General features: G+C 44.1%; 1 protein-coding gene across 2 annotated transcripts in view; it reads left to right on the forward strand.

Annotated features, from left to right (window-relative positions):
• Window positions 1-18,190, forward strand: part of kremen1 (kringle containing transmembrane protein 1) — a 61,266-nt gene that overhangs the window by 2,962 nt on the left and 40,114 nt on the right. The window lies entirely within an intron of this gene.

Raw genomic sequence — 18,190 nt, forward strand, 5'->3', positions numbered from 1 at the left:
GTTGCTCTCTTGGCAGCCGCCCGGGCCCCTTTTCACACACACACACACACACACACACACACACACACACACACACACACACACACACACACACACACACACACACACACACACACACACACACACACACACACACACACACACACACACTCACAAACGTACACACAAACGTACACACAAGTGGAAGCCGTATGCTGTCAGAGCTGTCAAGGTGATGCGTAATCCGGTTGCCCTGTAAGCCGGTAATGATGTTGCAGATGGTTGTTGGTTGTCGTGAAACAAGCTCCAGCTGGTTGAAACGGCAGGGAATTATTTTGTTTTTGATTTTTTTCCTTCTTCTTGCGACCGGTCTTACTGGCAGGATGACATTGGTGAACATGAGAGTCCCACGGGGCGCCATGCATCTATATGTATATACCTCCCTTTTGTTCATGTCAAATATGCTTGGGTCTTCTCACTGAAATGGAGGTTGGTTGAGGCTGAGTTTTGCCAAAAAGCTGCCACAGTTTGCTTGTGCAGTCACCTTTGAAGTAATGCAGTGCAGGTTGAGCAAGCTGTTTTTTCCTGTTATTACACGCAGGGTTAATATAATCTATCATAGTGTTTCCCCCCCAAGGGATCAGGGATGATCAAAGGAATAGTTTGACATATTGTGAAATACACTTATTTGATTTCTAACTTTGAGTTAGACGAGAAGATCGGTACCGTGTTCACATCTGTGTGTTAAATATGAAGGACAGCCGGAAGTTCATTAGCTTAGCTTAGCACAAAAGACTGGAAACAGGGTCAAATAGCTTAATCTCAATAATATGTCATGTAAGGATGTGTATAAAGGACAGGTTTGAGGCTAAGCAATAGTCCAATACGTACATTTCCGTACAACTATGACTTTTCATTTTTACACTTTGTTTTTTGTACAGATTAAGAAAATGAGATATGATGTCTTGAGCTTTAGAGGTGCTGTTAGTTGGATTTTGTTTCCAGATATTGAATATATGCATTTCCCACAATGTTGAACCACTGCTTTAACAGTGTAGGCTTGAATCTTTCAGACTAGCTCCAGGCTTCTGCGTGGTTTTCTTGTGAAATCCTGTATAGCTTTAGCCTGTCAGAATTATTCAAATGAAAGAATCCAAGAAGGGAAAATTACACTTTTCGTTGAACTACCCACAGCCCATAGTCATATGTGACCTGTTAGAAGGGGATGGTAAGAAGGCACTGCTTTGTTATTTAGCGGTTCATAACAATCTATATATCTCAATCCACTTTTTTTGCGGTTTGCATTCAGTTTTTTATTAGTTTTTTTTTTGTGTTATGCGCTGAGGCTTAGGGCAGGCCGTGACATTTTTAGCGATATTGGAATCCTCTTATTATGCGATCACAAAAGACGAAGCGAAAGACGCTTTTTTTTCTCATCTGCAGTCGTTGCCAATTCCCCACTTACCTAGACATGCATGGCATAACTTAAAAGGCCACACCGGGAAGTTATGCAAAAGGCTGATTCAGTGCACAGAGGTCTCACCTGCCGCAGGTGATTCAGCTTGATTATTGTCCAGACCAAAACCTGAGATGTTTAAGCAGATCTCTCTCATTCAACACAGGCACTCTTCTTCTTCCTTTCCTTGAAGCAATCAGAGCCATAAATTAATTGAGTGATAGAAGGGGGGGTTGAATGACAGCCAGTGAAAGTGTTGAGATTTTCTCTTTGTGTCCAAACTTGCATATATAAACTGCTTCATAAACTGGCAACCCTCAGTTTTTTTTTATCTGGCAACCCACTCTCTTATCCCCCCTACCCACCCACTGTCCAGCAGATCATGATGTCAGCCTGGACTCTCTCCCATTCTGGCTGAATACAGAATTGGGCGTCCATACTGTATAGGTGTGGCAAGATGGCCGCAGCATGGTTTTAAACCCTGGTCAAAGTTATGATAATGGAAACACTTATGTAGCTTCTGTGTTCGCTTACATTTGATAAATATGGAGTCTATAGGTGTGATTTCAGATGTTTCTGATCATCAAGTTAAATTGTGTTGAGTGTGTGTCGCTCACCTGTCTGTGAAAAGCAGGTGTTGAGGTCCATTCTTGACCTTAAAAACTGCAGGGGAGAAAACAATTCCACCCCAGCATTTAAAAAGGCCTCTCTGCATGGAGTTTTTGATTACATCACATGAGCAACTTCGTCAGCAATTTGCCCAATTTGTCAGTTGAATTGCAGATGGTAAAATGTTCATTTATTTTCAAACATTTTAAGGAATTCGTGTTTGTGTTGTGTAAAAAAACTGAGGTTCACATTCGATTTTTATGATAAACCATTGAATGCATCCAAAAACAGTTAAGATCATAGCGAAAAATATATTCATTGCTTGTTTTCTCCAACCAACAGTCCACAACAATGATAGACTGTAGAACATAAAGAAAAAAGCAGCATAGTCTTACATTTATGAGCTGAACACAACAAATGTTTGACATCTTGCCTTTTGAAATTGACGATTGATTTTCTGTCACTCAACCAATCAATAAATCAGCTAATAATTTCAACACTACATGTGTGTCGTATAGTGAACCTCTTAAGTGAGGCCGCTGTGGCCATCTGGAGCCTCTATAAACTTCCAGTGATCCTACTTATGATTTTAAAGAGGCCAAGTCAAGTGTCAAAACCAAGAGGTCTCACATCCTCAATCCTATGCCCCTCCTTCCATGTAAACCATCCTTACACACATACACACACACACACAGACACACACGCGCACACACACTCGCGCACGCACGCACGCACACACACACACACACACACACACACACACACACACACACACACACACACACACACACACACACACACACACACACACACACACCGTCTGTCTTTGCCCAATTCACAACTGTCTCTCACAGAGCCTATCACGCTATCTGTCTGGACCTAATCCACTCTCATCTTGTAAAAGCAGTCCATACAGTGCAGTTTATGACCAGCCTCCATCAACCTTTGTAACCCCTGAGACAGAGGAATCTTTGTGAGCGTATGTGTGTGTGTGTGTGTGTGTGTGTGTGTGTGTGAGAGAGAGAGAGAGAGAGATACTCAGAAACCGTGTGCTTGCTTCAGATGATAATAACGGTCCATCTTCAGCCTGAGAAACAAGAGCTTGTGTTGGCAGAGGTTGATAGCGATGGAGCGTTGGTTTGAGCAGAAGGCAGCAGCGGGCTCTTAAAGACTTTAGCATCAGGGCTTTGGGTGTGCGGGTTCAACCCTCTGTGCTCCGTGTGGGGAGTGTGTCAGGGCATTATGGGAAGATGGTGCGCAGGGTCTGGGTCTCAGATGTGGGCTGTGTGGTGGTAGTCTCCCCCCCCCCCCCCTCTCTGCTTTTCCGGTCCAGAGACAGAGATGGAAAACTCTGCTGAAACAACTACTGCTGAAACAAGTTCAGACAAAAACACTGGGGTAGATTGGTGAAATTTATAGTGAGGTGTGTGTGCGTGTGTGTCTGTGTGTTGAGTTACACGTCTAAAAAATAAACTTGTCCTTGATTAAGGAAGGGACCATATAGAAACCAGTAGCAGTTTTTCAGATTTTCAGAGTTAACACATTTTTGCAGACTGAGTGAACGTTGATTTTGACATTTTCCTGGGGTTTTTCTGTTTAATCAGGACTCGGATTTAAAATTGGGGTTTAATTTCATATTAGAATTTTGCAGCAATTTTGAACATTCCATGGCCAATCACCTTTTTTGAGTGATAAAAGTGATAAAAACTTGGAAAAACTCAAAAAACAAACCAAGTAGAATAATACATGGCTGTGACTCCAAGCATTTTTCTTTAGTTGTGATCCATGTGATTTATACTCATCAGGGACACAGATACTGTTGTCGTGAGTGACCAAATCAAGACCACATTGAAGAGAATTCTGCTGCTGTGATTTTCCCACATTGCTCTGCCTTTGAGCGCCCTGATTCCATGTGACATGTATTCCCATTGCACTGGGTGTGGAGCTTGGGTCAACATCTTTATATCACACTTAAACTATTTGGATTAACAGATAACACTCTAGGGGAGGAAGAGGCAATATCAGTTGTGTCGCTGTTGATCCCCTTTCCTGACTTTGATAACGTGTCAGTCTGTTGCGTTTTCACTCAAGTGCGTGCAAAAGTGTCTGCATCAATCACAGCACGCGACAATCTACCGGCGAACAGATGGTTGCCTTCATTGCCTATTTTTCTCATCGTTTCGTCGGAATCACGAGCAAGTTCACAAATGGGCCGAATCTCCCCTGAAAACTTCTCCGTACACTCCATAAAACTTAACACTCCATTATAAATCTCCTGTAAGGTTGCATTCAGGTTCAGTCAGGACATCCCGGTTGTTTTCACAGTAAAACCCCCTGTCAGCCTGTCTCTGTCTTTGTGTTGTGTGTGTGTGTGTGTGTGTGTGTGTGTGTGTGCGTGTGTGTCCATGCATAATCAGCTGCGCACCAGCCCATATGGAGCCCTCATGAATCTTCAATAGAGTTCCCCAAGAGGTTAAGTTTATCAAGACAACAAAACGCACCAGCAGAGAACCAACCACGCATATCCACTCCAACTGACACCCCGGCATCGTAAGGTGGCCGACAACAGACTTGTTTTGGTGGAGAGATGCTAAAAGGCTACCTTGGGTCTAAGTAAACACCTCAGTCACTCAAGTCACATTGCTAACAAATGTACTATACATATGGGTGCTGACTCTGAAAATGAATGATGGTATTATTGTCATTTTTGATCATTGAGAGCAAAACTGCTAAACATATAATGCATCTAGTTTCTCCGATGCTTTCCTCTATCTTATAAAATGGCAATTTTCATAGACTATTCCTTAATAAAAAAAAAAGTGAGTTGCAGCCTTCGGATCTTATAACATTTCTACAGTGCTTTATTGACAATAAAGCAGATTAAAAACTAAGCCATAGCTGATTATACAAACCCCCACGTCTAGTCCTTACAGTAGCAGCAGCTCACAGTAGCTATAAGCGTTGATAGATGAAGAGACAGAGAGAGTTTCATTCATTGAGAAGCCAGAAATATACAGAGTAGAGGATCTGAAATGGAAGAATATACAGCAAAGAATTTCCTCTTTTTTTTTTCATTTCCCAATGCTCATGATACTCCGCGAGTCTTGACTTGTGAAGACAGGCCAACATTTTCTGAAGAATTCCCTCATTTACTTGGCCCAAAGTAAAGTTGAATCTGGCTCGAGGTCGGAAACTCAAGAGGAGGAAAAAAAAATGCTGTACGTCATCAATGTGTGCGTCTGTGTCAAACTGCTGCCCGTCTACGTCCTGTTGACCTCTGGGTGCTGCCCTGTGGAGGTCACGTTGCCCGGCGACGCCCTCGCTCCTCCACGCCAAAAGGGGGATTGGGCCGCCCCTCAAAACCACCGACCGCTAAGACGGAGAAACAGACCTAGTTATTATAAACACAATCATGCTTATTATGGTGCCGCGGTGATTCCCGAATCCTGTCGTGTTCAAAGGCCCTGCGTTTGTTTCATCCAAGTACCTCTCTTTCTCTCTCTCTCTCTCTCTCTCTCTCTCTCTCTCTCTCTCTCTCTCTCTCTCAGTCTCTCTCTCTCCCTTTCTCTCCATTTCTCCTTTTTGAACTTCACCGAGTGCAGCCACCCTTCACCTTGTGCAAATCACCACCTGCATCCGGCGGTTGGGTTGGGTTGGGTTGGGCGACCCAGCATGCAAAGCAACCCAGTTCCACTTCCAGCTTTAGGATCTATGTTGGCGATGGCGGGTGCATGGATACAGCTTTTCATCTTTTGGAGGTGATGAGGCATGACTGGTGCGATTGTCATGTAAAGCACAGAACGGCAAGCGAGAGTGAGAGAGAGATACAGAGAGAGAGAGAGAGATAGGGGGGAGAGAAAGAGAGAGAGATGAGAGAGAGACATACGTAGAGAGACAGAGACAGATAGAGACAGAGAGAGACAAAGAGAGAGAGAGAGATGGAGAGAGACAGACAGAGATAGAGAGAGAGAAAGAGAGAGAAAAAAGAGAGAGAGATACAGAGAGAGAGAGAGAGGCGTCCCCAAACAAAGTGGTGTGAGGTTAAGTGTGTCACTCCAGTCCCTGATCTACGGAGGCGGTCCTGCAAGACAACATGGAATTAAGCTGTCAGGCCGCTGCCGGCTGTACACAACTGTCAGGCTTGAAAGAGATAAACAATGTTTAGGTGGGAGAGTGCACACATGTGGCCGGGCTAGTGGTTTGTTGCTCAAAGGTCAGTCAGTGCCAGTCCGTTTCTTTTGAATGAACTGTGGCACGCTTTGTGGACCTATTGTAAAGCAACAATGCTATACAGCTTTACTTGTACAATATCTCACAACTTTTTTACCCCAAGCTACAGTATATCCAGATAATTCTGCAGGTTTTTCTCCCTTCCCTCGCTTGTGACCGATTCACCCCTCTTTTCTTTTCGCTTACACATTTTAATACTGTTGTTATGCATGAGCTGCGTTCCCCTGGCGTCTTCGCTTACCTTGACATTTGCGTATGCATGAGGACACAAACTAGAGTCAATGCCCAAATCCCAATGACATTCTCTTTTCTCTCCGCTTTTTTTATGTGTGTGTGTGTGTGTGTGTGTGTTGCTCTCTGCGACGGTCACAGCCCATCAGCTGAAACACACTCCAGGGCAAAGAGGGTAAATCAAATAGTCGGAGAACAGTAATGAAATAACACCCAGCCTCATGTTATTCTATGAATTCTATTAACGCTCAAACAAACAGTTGCTTCCATTATCAAAAAAGTCAATTTAATTCACAGAGAATGGATTTTAAAAAAAAAATTAGTTTTTAAGACCCCCGGGGTGGAGGAAGTGGCTGATGCATAGAGAATATTTCACAAAATATGACTCAAATCTGGAGTTATATATATATACTATAGGTGAAATCAAAATAGAGTGTTATCAGTGCTCTGGGTGTGTTGATAGAAGGAAGTGCAGCTTAGCTATTCCCCTCCTAGCGCTTTTTGGCTGGCAGTATTGTTTCTGTATTTCAAGGAGAACTGGAAAAAGTGATTAGACTTAAAAAGCCTTAAAAGCCACTCTGGCTTCCTGTCTCTGTGTTTCTCTTTATATAAAACATATTATTAACACAGCTTTGGACGTATTATGATTAAGTTAAATGAGCTGTTTTTCTTTCTGTGATTCATACATGTAACATGTTCCAAGCATCTCGTCAAGTGATTGGTCGGCTGTTGGTTTTTTTTTTCCGCAAAGAAATCTCTCCAACCAGGGGCTGAGTTTCAAAGCAACCATGTATTTTTGCGGTGTCACATGCAATTTTGAGTTTTGAGTAGCGTAACCATGAACATAACGGAGGAGGATATTGAATTGCTACTGTGTGTGTGAGACATGACCTGTCCGGCGAACTTGAGTCTCTTTTTATACTGTGCAGTTATGTTTGGGCCAGGGCCACTGAGGTCTGTGCTGTGCTGCGGTAGAGTAATGGCAACCACTTTAAATAAATGGAGAGTAATTTCACTCCCGAGCCCCGCAGTCTGGTTAGTGTCCAGCTGCAGCAGTTAGTGGCCCAAAAGGTAAATTGTCACAGAAAAAAAAAAAAAAAAAAAAAAACGTCCTCCACCACCACCAACAACAACAACACTGATTTGACAAGGCCAAAGCAAGTGGACAACATGGCTAAGTGGACAGAGCAAACATTTGGACAAGTGAAGGGAGCAGCACACAGGGCTAAGTGGACGGCAAACATAGGAACAAAACCGGTAGCGGAGCAGAGCTAAGAAGCTGTGACTGGCAAAATGTGAGGAGGATCACAGAGAGTGGATTTCAACAGTTCACGGACCCTGTAGCAGCCAATAATGTAGTAACTGTCATTTCATTGTTGCATTTTTAATGTGATAAAAGTTGATAAAGTAGTAACTTGCCAATAACATAACCAAATTTCAGAACCAATAACGTAATATCTTTTTGCCTATAATGTAGAGCAGGGGTGTTTGTGTTCTCAGGTATTCAAGCAGGTATTTGAAAGAGGCAATAGTAAGGACATGTGATACTTTATAGTCAATAAATCAAACTCAAATAAAGTGATCGACGTATATTATTACAATATCTGAACAAATATTACGTTACCTGCCATATATGTTATCTGTCGTTATCACACTATTGGCTGCTATAAAGACCCTACTATAGAAATGCACAGGAACAGCTCATTTAACCATATTCACAAACAACCATTGTCCTGCAAGCTTGTGGAGCCAGTGATATCCCTTTGCAATGCAGGGCCCTTTGAAATTGGCCTGGAAAACTGAAAAGGGGGCTGAAACCCAAGTCGCCGAGAGGCCCTGATTTAGTTGTCTGTCCTGCGTCTAAAGGTGAATGCAGCTCCCTGAGGTGAACACACAGAAACAGGGCTGGGTCTGCAGCAGCCTACGTGGCACCAGCAGCCCAACGACCATCGCCGGCCGACCCAGGGCCTGGTCACACTCGACCGATGCCGTGAAACACAATCTTTTCGCTGGCCCTCAATAGATCCTCCGTAAGTGGATCCCTTCAGTCTGAGGGAGGCCAGTGGGATGCCCCCCTGTCTGTTTTACCAGGGCCATCTGGTTCCCAGTATACTGCTGCTGCTGCTGCTTCTTCTTCCCACAGCCACACAAACCACAGTGAAAAGGGATCGCTTTCACAATCAAGATCAGCAACCAGAGACGTGGCTGGTTAAAGAAGTAGGGGGTCTGAATGTCGAGCGCTGTTGTGGTCCCTTCTCTGCAGCAGCAGTCTATTGTAGCGCTGTTATTGTGTCCTTGGAAGTGCACTCTGTTTGCGGGTTTTATCTGACAAACCTATTGTGATTTGATACAGTGGAAAAATGGTGCTCTGTTCAAGCTCAGGGAAAGAGGATTAAGAACAGAATATGTCAGGAAATAATAGTAGAAGGCAAATTGAAATGTGGATGCACTTTGGTGATAATCATCTGATTCAGTGTACCTACCTAAGGTGAGATGGAGGTTTTTTCTCCACATTGTGAATGGATTTAGATAGTGAAAAAAAATTTAATAAATCCAAATACGCCATGGAATGCTGAGGGGACTAGACCCAAAGCCCTCCATCTGTAGTTTACAAAGATAGACAAAACACATGTGTTTGATGTGTGTTTGCCACTCTCTCCAAACGAGCACGCTGGCTGCATGGGGATTTATTGGATGCAGATGGGAGCGTGTTTGTGCTCCACACATTGGAGTCTGTTTATCCAACCACTGCAAGCCAGAAGTAAAAGCTGATTAACCCTCTCTATTCAAAATACATCTATTAGTGTTCTTTTGATGTCTATCCCCCCACCCCCAACCCCCCACCAATAGTCTACTTTAGTTACATTTTATCACAACACATGGCCCTAAAACCTCATGCAGACATTTGATCAACTTAGGCCCAATTTCCAATAACAATCTTGTTCCAATTCTGAAAAGAAGGGGGCTTCAACATTGCCATCACAGCTCAGAGTTCACAGGCTGATATGAGACGTGAACTTGGTGGTCCGGTTTGAGAGAATATCCAGACAGATCTACAGATTGAGTGAGGTCTTATGTATGGTTTCCAGTTTCGTCAATTCACATTCCAGTCAAACGGTAAAAGACCACAGCAGACCTGAGAGCATGAGTCAAGTAATCGATTAGTCCATTGACAGAAACTTTATCAGCAGCTAATGTGATGATAGATTCATCTTTAAAAAAAATAAAACTCTCTTTTGCAGCTTTTCATACATACTTTAAGTATATGATTTTTTTCTTTGTTGTTACATCAATGAAAAACTAATGTAAACTTGGGCTTTCCCAGTTAAGTTCATTGGACCCATATTTAATGTTGATAAAATGCAGTCAGCTGACACAAGGTCCATATACGTAGTCTTTGCACCAAACACTTCCATTGGCAAAAGTACATTTATTTTGACAAGATCTCCTCTGCTGCTTTACCCAATGGCTTCGCCCTCTCTTGGCTCCAGTATTGTTATGATTCAAACGAACAAAAAAAAGATGAGGCATCACTCTGTTTTAATAATGTCTGTTTAGTATAAACAGGAAAGGGACCAAAGCTTTTGATCTGTTGCAGTACAGCATTAGCAGGGCACGTCACATAGCTCGCTCACCTCCACCCGAGACCTTTATTTATCCATGTCAGACCTCATCTTCCCTGAAGCCTGTAATCACACAGAAAGAAGATGTGGCGGTGTTGTGTGTGTGTGTGTGTGTGGGGGGGAGGGGGCGGCCCCAGTCCAAACCAAACCACATGTAATTTACATTCCTCAGATACCAGCTAACCTGAGCAGGACGATGGAAAACAGGTGTGTTTAGTGACAACCCCACTGTTTTTAGTCTTTCATGGTTCAACTCTTTGTCTTTGTTGTCATTAATGTCAAGGCCCTAACTATGCATTTGAGAGCCATCCCTGTGTGTGTGTGTGTGTGTGTGTGTGTGTGTGTGTGTGTGTGTGTGTGTGTGTGTGTGTGTGTGTGTGTGTGTGTGTGTGTGTGTGTGTGTGTGTGTGTGTGTGTGTGTGTGTGTGGGTGTGTGTGTGTGTGTGTGTGTGGGTGTGTGTCTGTGTCTGTGTGTGTGTGTTTAAAAACATTATCAATGAAAAGTGGAATTCATCCCAAGAGATAGCCACACAGCTAATACAATGTTACCGCAAATTGATCACTGCATTTAAGAGGCTGGCGCATTGAGAGGAGAGTAGTTAGGGCATTGACAGACAAGTACGCACACGCACACACACACACACACACACACACACACACACACACACACACACACACACACACACACACACACACACACACACACACACTTGGTGGGTGATATCTACAGTGCAGTGATGAGTGGGTGAGAATGGCATCACCACAATGTCTCTGGCCCTACCACCGAGAGAACAAAGGTGCTTGTGTGCATGTCTGTGTGTGTGTGTGTGTGTGTGTGTGTGTGTGTGTGTGTGTTTGTGTGTGTGTGTGTATGCCCCTTCCCTCCACATCGGACCCATCTTTAAAAAGAAAAAGAAAATTGCTTCCTTTCAATCTGACTGTATAAGTGCATCTATGGGGGAAGTTTGGATATGAGGGAGTAGACCGGAGAAGAACACCGAGCTGGAATGATGTGGGTAGTGGGAGTGCATATTAATGCCTGTTTTGTCACTGCGTGTGTTTATCGCAGCATCTCTGACATACAGTGTGAGTTGACTGAGGGATCATTTTACCATTCATTTGCAGCAGGCATAGCAGAAGAAATGACGGTTAAAACACCCCCATGCGAGGCACTTGGCCATTAGCAACAGTGGGGCCGTCATGACTTGTGTCACCAGCCCTGGATCCCTCTGCTGATCAAAGGCTGCCAGCAACGAGGAACCCATATGGGGGATGTGTTATTTGTTTCACAGAAGGCACATATTAAGCAAGACATATTTATTTCTCTCTCTCTCTCTCTCTCTCTCTCTCTCTCTCTCTCTTTCTCTCTCTCTCTCTACCTCTTTCTCTCTCTACCTCTCTCTCTGTCTTAAAGCCCTGGCCCTTGTTTGTTTGCTGGTTAAAGGGCCCCCGGCATGCAGCTGTGCCACATAGCTCCTCTGGAATTAGTTTTTTTTGTCCCTTCAAGCTTCAGACCCCTGGCGTTGTTGTGTAGACGCACGCACACACTCTGTGTTTTTTGCTGTTAATTTTACAAGCCTGGGCTCTGTGTCGGCCTTGTCTACAGTAAAACACGAGGGGGGGATGTGAAATAAAGCCGGTGTTTGCTTCATTGGTGATATGCATAAGAAGAAGAAGGAGAAAATTAGAGCGCGGGTTTAACAATCTGTGGGATCATAAAAAAAACGCTCTCTGTCCCACCCTGACTCACTCACTCTGCCTTTTGCCTCTCTGTTTGAACCTCTCTTCTTTCATTTTGCTTCCACTAGCCATCACATGTGACAGAGATAGAGCCTCCACTGTATGTTGTGTCAGCATACCACATCCACATGCACGTTTACTGCACATCTGTGTCCTCTTCTATCCCATTGAAGGACTTTGGTGTGTGTGTGTGTGTGTGTGTGTGTGTGTGTGTGTGTGTGTGTGTGTGCGTGTGTGTGTGCGTGTGTGTGTATGAAAACTAGGGACAGTGTTTAAGGGAGAAGATGCTTTTAATCATGTTTGGAAATATGGCCAGAGGGAGGTCATCGAACGCAACACTTTACGTCAGGTTCGCTGGCCGGTCCCTGAAGTCAACATTGATTCTGCCAGCGGACTCCCCCCCACCCCCCCACCTCCCCCTCCCCCAGGGGTTTTCAGCGAAGTCCCTGGAAGTCTTTTCACGTCATAGTCAGAGTCTGCAGCCACCATCAGTCACTCGCTGAACGTCTGCCAAACAAAACGAAAAATTCGTCCCACCTCGTTGCGTCTTAGTCTGCTCACACACAGAGCCAAAACCAACCTACCCTTGGTCTATCCATGTGTTCTGTCATATATCACCACTACGGGATATCCCACATAGGCAGAATGACTTACCTGCTTTTTTCTGATAGATTTTTTGTAAAGAATATATAGCTCCATACACAACACTTAGTTACACCTAAAAGCCAGATTGAAATAATAATAAATAAAAAATCAAGTCTTTTATGCTTTCCCATTTTTGTGACATGAAACTTCAAACAGAAAAGGGGGGGGGGGGGGGGGGGGTTTCTTGGCAGCGTTGTTTCTTTTTCAGCCCACCACCACTGGCTCCAGCAGATTAGACTCTTTCCATTACGGAGCTGAAATAATAGGGGCCGCACTCCAACGAGATGCAGGGCCATGTTTTATAGGTGCTACCCAGCAACTTTTTGGCAGGGAGTCCTGTGGGTCTGTGGCTACTGTGGTAATGAACCCGGGAGGTGGTGCAGCACAGAGGTGGGGGGGGTTTGGAGGAAGAATGGTGGTAAATGGAGACTATTTTTGGGGACTGAATGAGGTTGTTGGTTTATGCCCCCCCCTCTCTCCCCCCCGGTTTATCTGGGGCTACTACAACCCCATGACAAGAGCATGAAACGAGAAAAAAAAGGACAGGCTCTTAAATCCCATTGAGAAGTTCATTCACATTGTCTGACCAATTTAACTATACTGGCAAATACAGACGCATGGGGTTTCATCACTTATTTTTCTTTCCTTTGCACTTTCATTGACCCGATAGCATGACACAAAAAAGCTTTTTACAGGAGGGGAGAGATCAGAGAAGCAGCAAGGCGAGGTGTGGTACATTAACTGCACAGCCCCCCCACCTCCCACACACACACACACACACACACACACACACACATACTCCCACACACACACACACACACACACACACTCCGAGAAATCACTGACTTCGCCGACTTCGTTAAAATAGTCTCACCGAATCTGTTGCTGCCTGTCTGTGAGAACCTGGATACTAAATGCGATGGCAGTTCATTCCTGCAGTCCTCTGAAGTCTGATGTGGTTTTGATGTGGAAATAGATTCTGCTGCTGAGGAAAAGGGGAACCAGACTTGTGTTTTGGCCAGCTGCAGCCCCCCCCCCCCCCCCTCCCACCCACCACCCCCCCAGAAAGGAATCTGTAACCCCTGCTATACATCTGGCCTGGTGTGGCCTGTCCTTGGCCCTCTGTTCTTACTAAACTGACATTAATGATCCCCACACAACAGTAATGGCTACCAGGAAACACTGCAGGGGATTTTGTGGCATATAGTGTATTAATAATAATATGCTACGTATGTCATCTTTGTTTTTAGGACTTTTCAAAGATCAGTGAAACCCTCTATTTTCTCAGTGTGCAGCCGAGGTTGTAGCCATAGATTTGAATAACTGAATCATAATTGATATTATTTGACGATAGGTTATGTGAGGGTCATGCTTATGAAAAATATCTAATAATCTATATCCATCACAACATTAATTACACATCCAACATAATATTAGTATAGAATTGTCGGGTTAGCTGCATCGCCATTGAATTTCAGCATAACATTCTCAGTGAAAGTTAGCGTCTTGTTATTAGCAGTAGTAGCTCTACTTCAATGTCTGTTGCCTCTACCATTTTACTTTCCCACTTTCCCTCTTACTCTTTGCCTTTGGCTTCACCTCTGTTATCTTCCCAAATGTTCATTTTGTTTGCTCTAGCCTGTTGGACATCTTTATTAGATAACAATAGGCAGACATTAACATAGCGCCCGGACAGGTTCGTTTATTTTAATAGCTTTGTGGGTATTGGAGTTTATTTGAGCAGTGAGACTATAGACACTGAGTTCGGTAATTAGTTTTGGCGTCCGTTCTATGAAAACAACACACCACACGATTCCAACAGACATTACTGTGCTGTCGCCTCGTTTTTCAACTACGTCTCACATGACACTGCATGGATATTTGTCTTGTCATCATTTGCTCTATTTTCACATACGAAACCTAATGAAAGAATGACATAGGTCATGACCTTAATGTCCTGAATGGTAGGTATGGGGCATGCGTGCAGCTTCCATTTATAGTGGTGGAAGTGCTGTACAAATGAGCTTTTTTTATTTTTTCTGCATAATACTGTTCATGCAAGTTCCTACCATAGACTCAGTCATTCTGTATAATTACATCACGGTGGAAATATCGCTCATGCACCTCAAACCTGTTTTTGCTGTCCCCAGAGCTCAAAGCATATAATAAAGATGGAAGGAAGCTCTTTATGTCAACCACTCTGTGAGGAAACAGACGTCTGTAATTATCTCCCTGCTGTTCATCCCTCATAGCAAACACAACAAATAAGTGCTCTTATGTGACCTGGCAACGCGTTTCAGAGGAGCCATGTTGTTGGTTAGCCTGTTTGTTTGTCTTCTTGAGATCACATGACCAAAAGAGCCCCTTTACTCCTATTTTTCTCCTTCTCTCTCCCCCCTCCTTATATTCCCCTTGCATCAAGTGCATTTGAAGTTGCAATGTGGAAGTCATTAGCCGCAAATCCCAACAAATATAATAACAGGGCGATTAGCTCTCTCAGCAATCCTCTGCTGTGTTTTTTCCCCCTTTCTCTCTCTCTCTTTCTCCCTCTCTCTCTCTCTTTTTCTCTCTTTCTCTCGTTGCCGGGGTGGTGCAGTATTTTGTGAACGCCGGGGCTTGGTCAAGGGCGAGTCTTCCTCTTCCCTTTCCCGGACTTTTTTTCTATTTGTAGATTCTGCATGTAGTATTTTATTGGAGGCTTTTTTGTCCCCACCCCCTTTCTCTCTTTTCCGTCTTTTTCATGCGGCGGCGGTTCTGTTTCCCATCACGGGCCATATGATGAAACCACAAGAAAGCCCAGGCCCATGTGACCAGAGCGTTGCTTGGTGACAAGGAAAGAAGGGAGGGGTGGGGGGGGTGTGAGGGTGTGTTCTGAAGAGAGCCGGGCCCAAAGTGGTGACGGTCCAATCATCCGATGAGCTCTTCATTTCCTTCAAGACAAGGATAAAATACTAATATCCAATGTTAAAAAGTTGGCCCAGTTTTTTCTTCTTCTCCTTAGCTTGATAGATGTGTGGCCATCCGCAGGGGCTCTTAAATGGACCATTCATCTTTACGATGGCCTCACTTATCTCTGAGTCCTTGCAGATCTACTACTTCCTATTCCCACCGCAAGCAAATGGTGCCTTAAAACCACATGGAACCCCCCCCACACACACACACACACACACACATTACTCCCTCCCGGTGGCAATACGCTGCCATATTTACCGTCTCGTCCTGGAAAGCTAACTTGGCCGCAGCAGGGCGGAACGATTGCCAGCAGCGGCGCGTTCCAAAGGGGGGGGGGGGGGGGGGGCAAGTGCAGACAAAAGCCCCTCTGCCTCATCCTCCCAAACTCCAGAGCAAAGTTTCCTGAAGGAGGAGAGAGGAGAGGACACGTTTTTACAAAGTCATTTGGCTCTTTTCTCTTTTGGATACAGTGTGCGCGTGCAGCCAACTTCAGTCATTTTAATACCCGCTCTCTTTAGAGTAGAGGAAGATATTTGAAGGACGTGAGCTCATTTGGGATGCAGTCGGCCTGCTCTGTCCCTGCCTGATGTTATCCGCTGTGACTGGGGCCGGCTCTACAGTGCTGGTGATTGCTTTTGGGGAGCAGTGACTCATGATTGTGCTTGTGCCTCTGCCAGACTCTCAACAGCAGTGTTTCCTTCTCTTCCTTCCTTTCTGTTGCAGTGGCTGACGGCATGCAGAAGAAAAAAAACACACTCAAAAGCAATGAAAAATCATCATCTCACTGCCCAGTCTTCCCATAGTATTAAATCATGTTATGTAATTCATATCAAAAAGGCCGTCAAGATTGAACTTTACCAGGGAAGCTAACACTAATGGTTTATCTCCCAAGTATTCTACAAGTTAGTGATTGCGGAGAATGCTTGTTTTCAAAATCACTTTTAGTCAAAATTTGTGAATATCTCCTCACAATTCGCCACCTGTGTATAGCCTATTGTGTTTGCGCTGAAAAAAAATCCAGTGTTTATACACAGCCTAGGCTCTGTGAAGTGGTATGTAAACAAAGGGTATGTAAACAAAAGAGGCCCACCGTATAACGTGCCTGTTTACAGAACCTAGGCTTGTGTATTAAAAAACAGATGTATTTGGTGCACACACAGTACAGCCAGGTAGCGGATATTGAGGAGATATTCACTCATTTTGAAAAAAAGTGACTTTGACAATCAGCGTTCTGTAGAATCACTGACCCTACCTTGAAACACTGCTCCATGGTGATCATCTGCACACTCTTTGAACATGTACTGTAACAATTCCACATTATTTCACTACTCTCTACCGTCTTTTGGTTGTCAGCCCGGCGATAACTCGCTCCCTCCACCCCTCTGGCCGCCGCCTCGTGTAAGGGTATAGCAAGAGCATGACCCCTGTTGTAACACCCATTAAGCTGTTTTTTCTAATTTTATTGACTCTGGTTCTGCCTGGGCTACTCTCGAGTGGATTTACGATCCGGTGGTTGATATCCTTGCATGCCGAGGAGGTATTCATTTGCTAAGAGAGAGAGAGAGAAGGGGAGCCATCTACGGACAATAGGGTGGCATCATAATTACAGGAACCTGACACCCTGCAGCTCCTTGCTGCTGGTGAACCCCTGTCAGCCAGACGATGGACGGCTTATACGCTCCACTGAACAACACGGCCCAAACTACTTTAATTAAAAGCAACTTTGGCTGACACACTTGAGAAACAGCCGGGGCCTCTGATTTACTCTCGAACGGAGTGTTAGCAGCACTTCTGTGGTGGATGCGAGACGCTGGAATGTGTGTTTGCGTGCAAGCTAACTGCTGTAAATATCACAAAGCGTGGTAATAAGTATGGGGAGCTAATTACTGAACAGATGGAACATTCACAACATTAATGTTTTTGTTTATGTCCTACAGTTCTACATTTATCACTTTCTATTGCAGCTCCTAATATAGTCGAAACGCAGAAGTTTGATTTTGAGAGTTTACTGATCTCCCAAAAGTACAATTATAAACCTGTTTGGGTCTTTGAACTGTTATTATTGATGCCATCCGGCTCCTCTAGGGCAGTGAAAAGGCATCAATAGGTTGCCATCTAAGGATGGACCCTGGCAACAGTCTGCAAAAGTTGCATTACAAAGCTGTGAGGCTGAGCAATCTCAAAAGAAATGTTTGTCTGTGAATGTGTTGAAAGGGGGCAACAGAAGAGGCAGTGAAAGAGAGAGCGGAGGAGAAACAGACAATAATGTACAAGGGAGAGAAAGGAAGTTTGGACTCAAAAGAGAATGATAAAGAGCTTTGGAGTGCAGATGGCTCACCATGGGGTATAATGACTGTCATATTGCAACGCATTAGCTCATAATCAGCCCAGACAGCTTGGCTTGATGAAAGGGGGCCGGTCATTGGCTAACCGCGACGTACATAGCAACAGAAGACCCCATGGAGACCAGCCAAACAAGCAATGTGTTCATTTTTTTCTTATTAATGTTTGATTGACATGCAAGTTATGAAATTGTTGTAATAATGACATGAGCTCAACATTTTGAAGAGTGTGTATTAACAACAGATAATGTTATGTGTACACGCTTTATGAATGGAAAATGAATATACTGGTTATCTTTCATCTTTCATCTTTCGTCCTCGTGCCATTGTTTGCGCCCTATACTCTTTGCAAGTTAATGATATATGTCAACAGTGAAGAAGAG

The sequence above is a fragment of the Ammodytes marinus genome (genome assembly GCF_949987685.1).
Source record: "Ammodytes marinus genome assembly, chromosome: 2".
NCBI classification, from domain to species: Eukaryota; Metazoa; Chordata; class Actinopteri; order Uranoscopiformes; family Ammodytidae; genus Ammodytes; species Ammodytes marinus.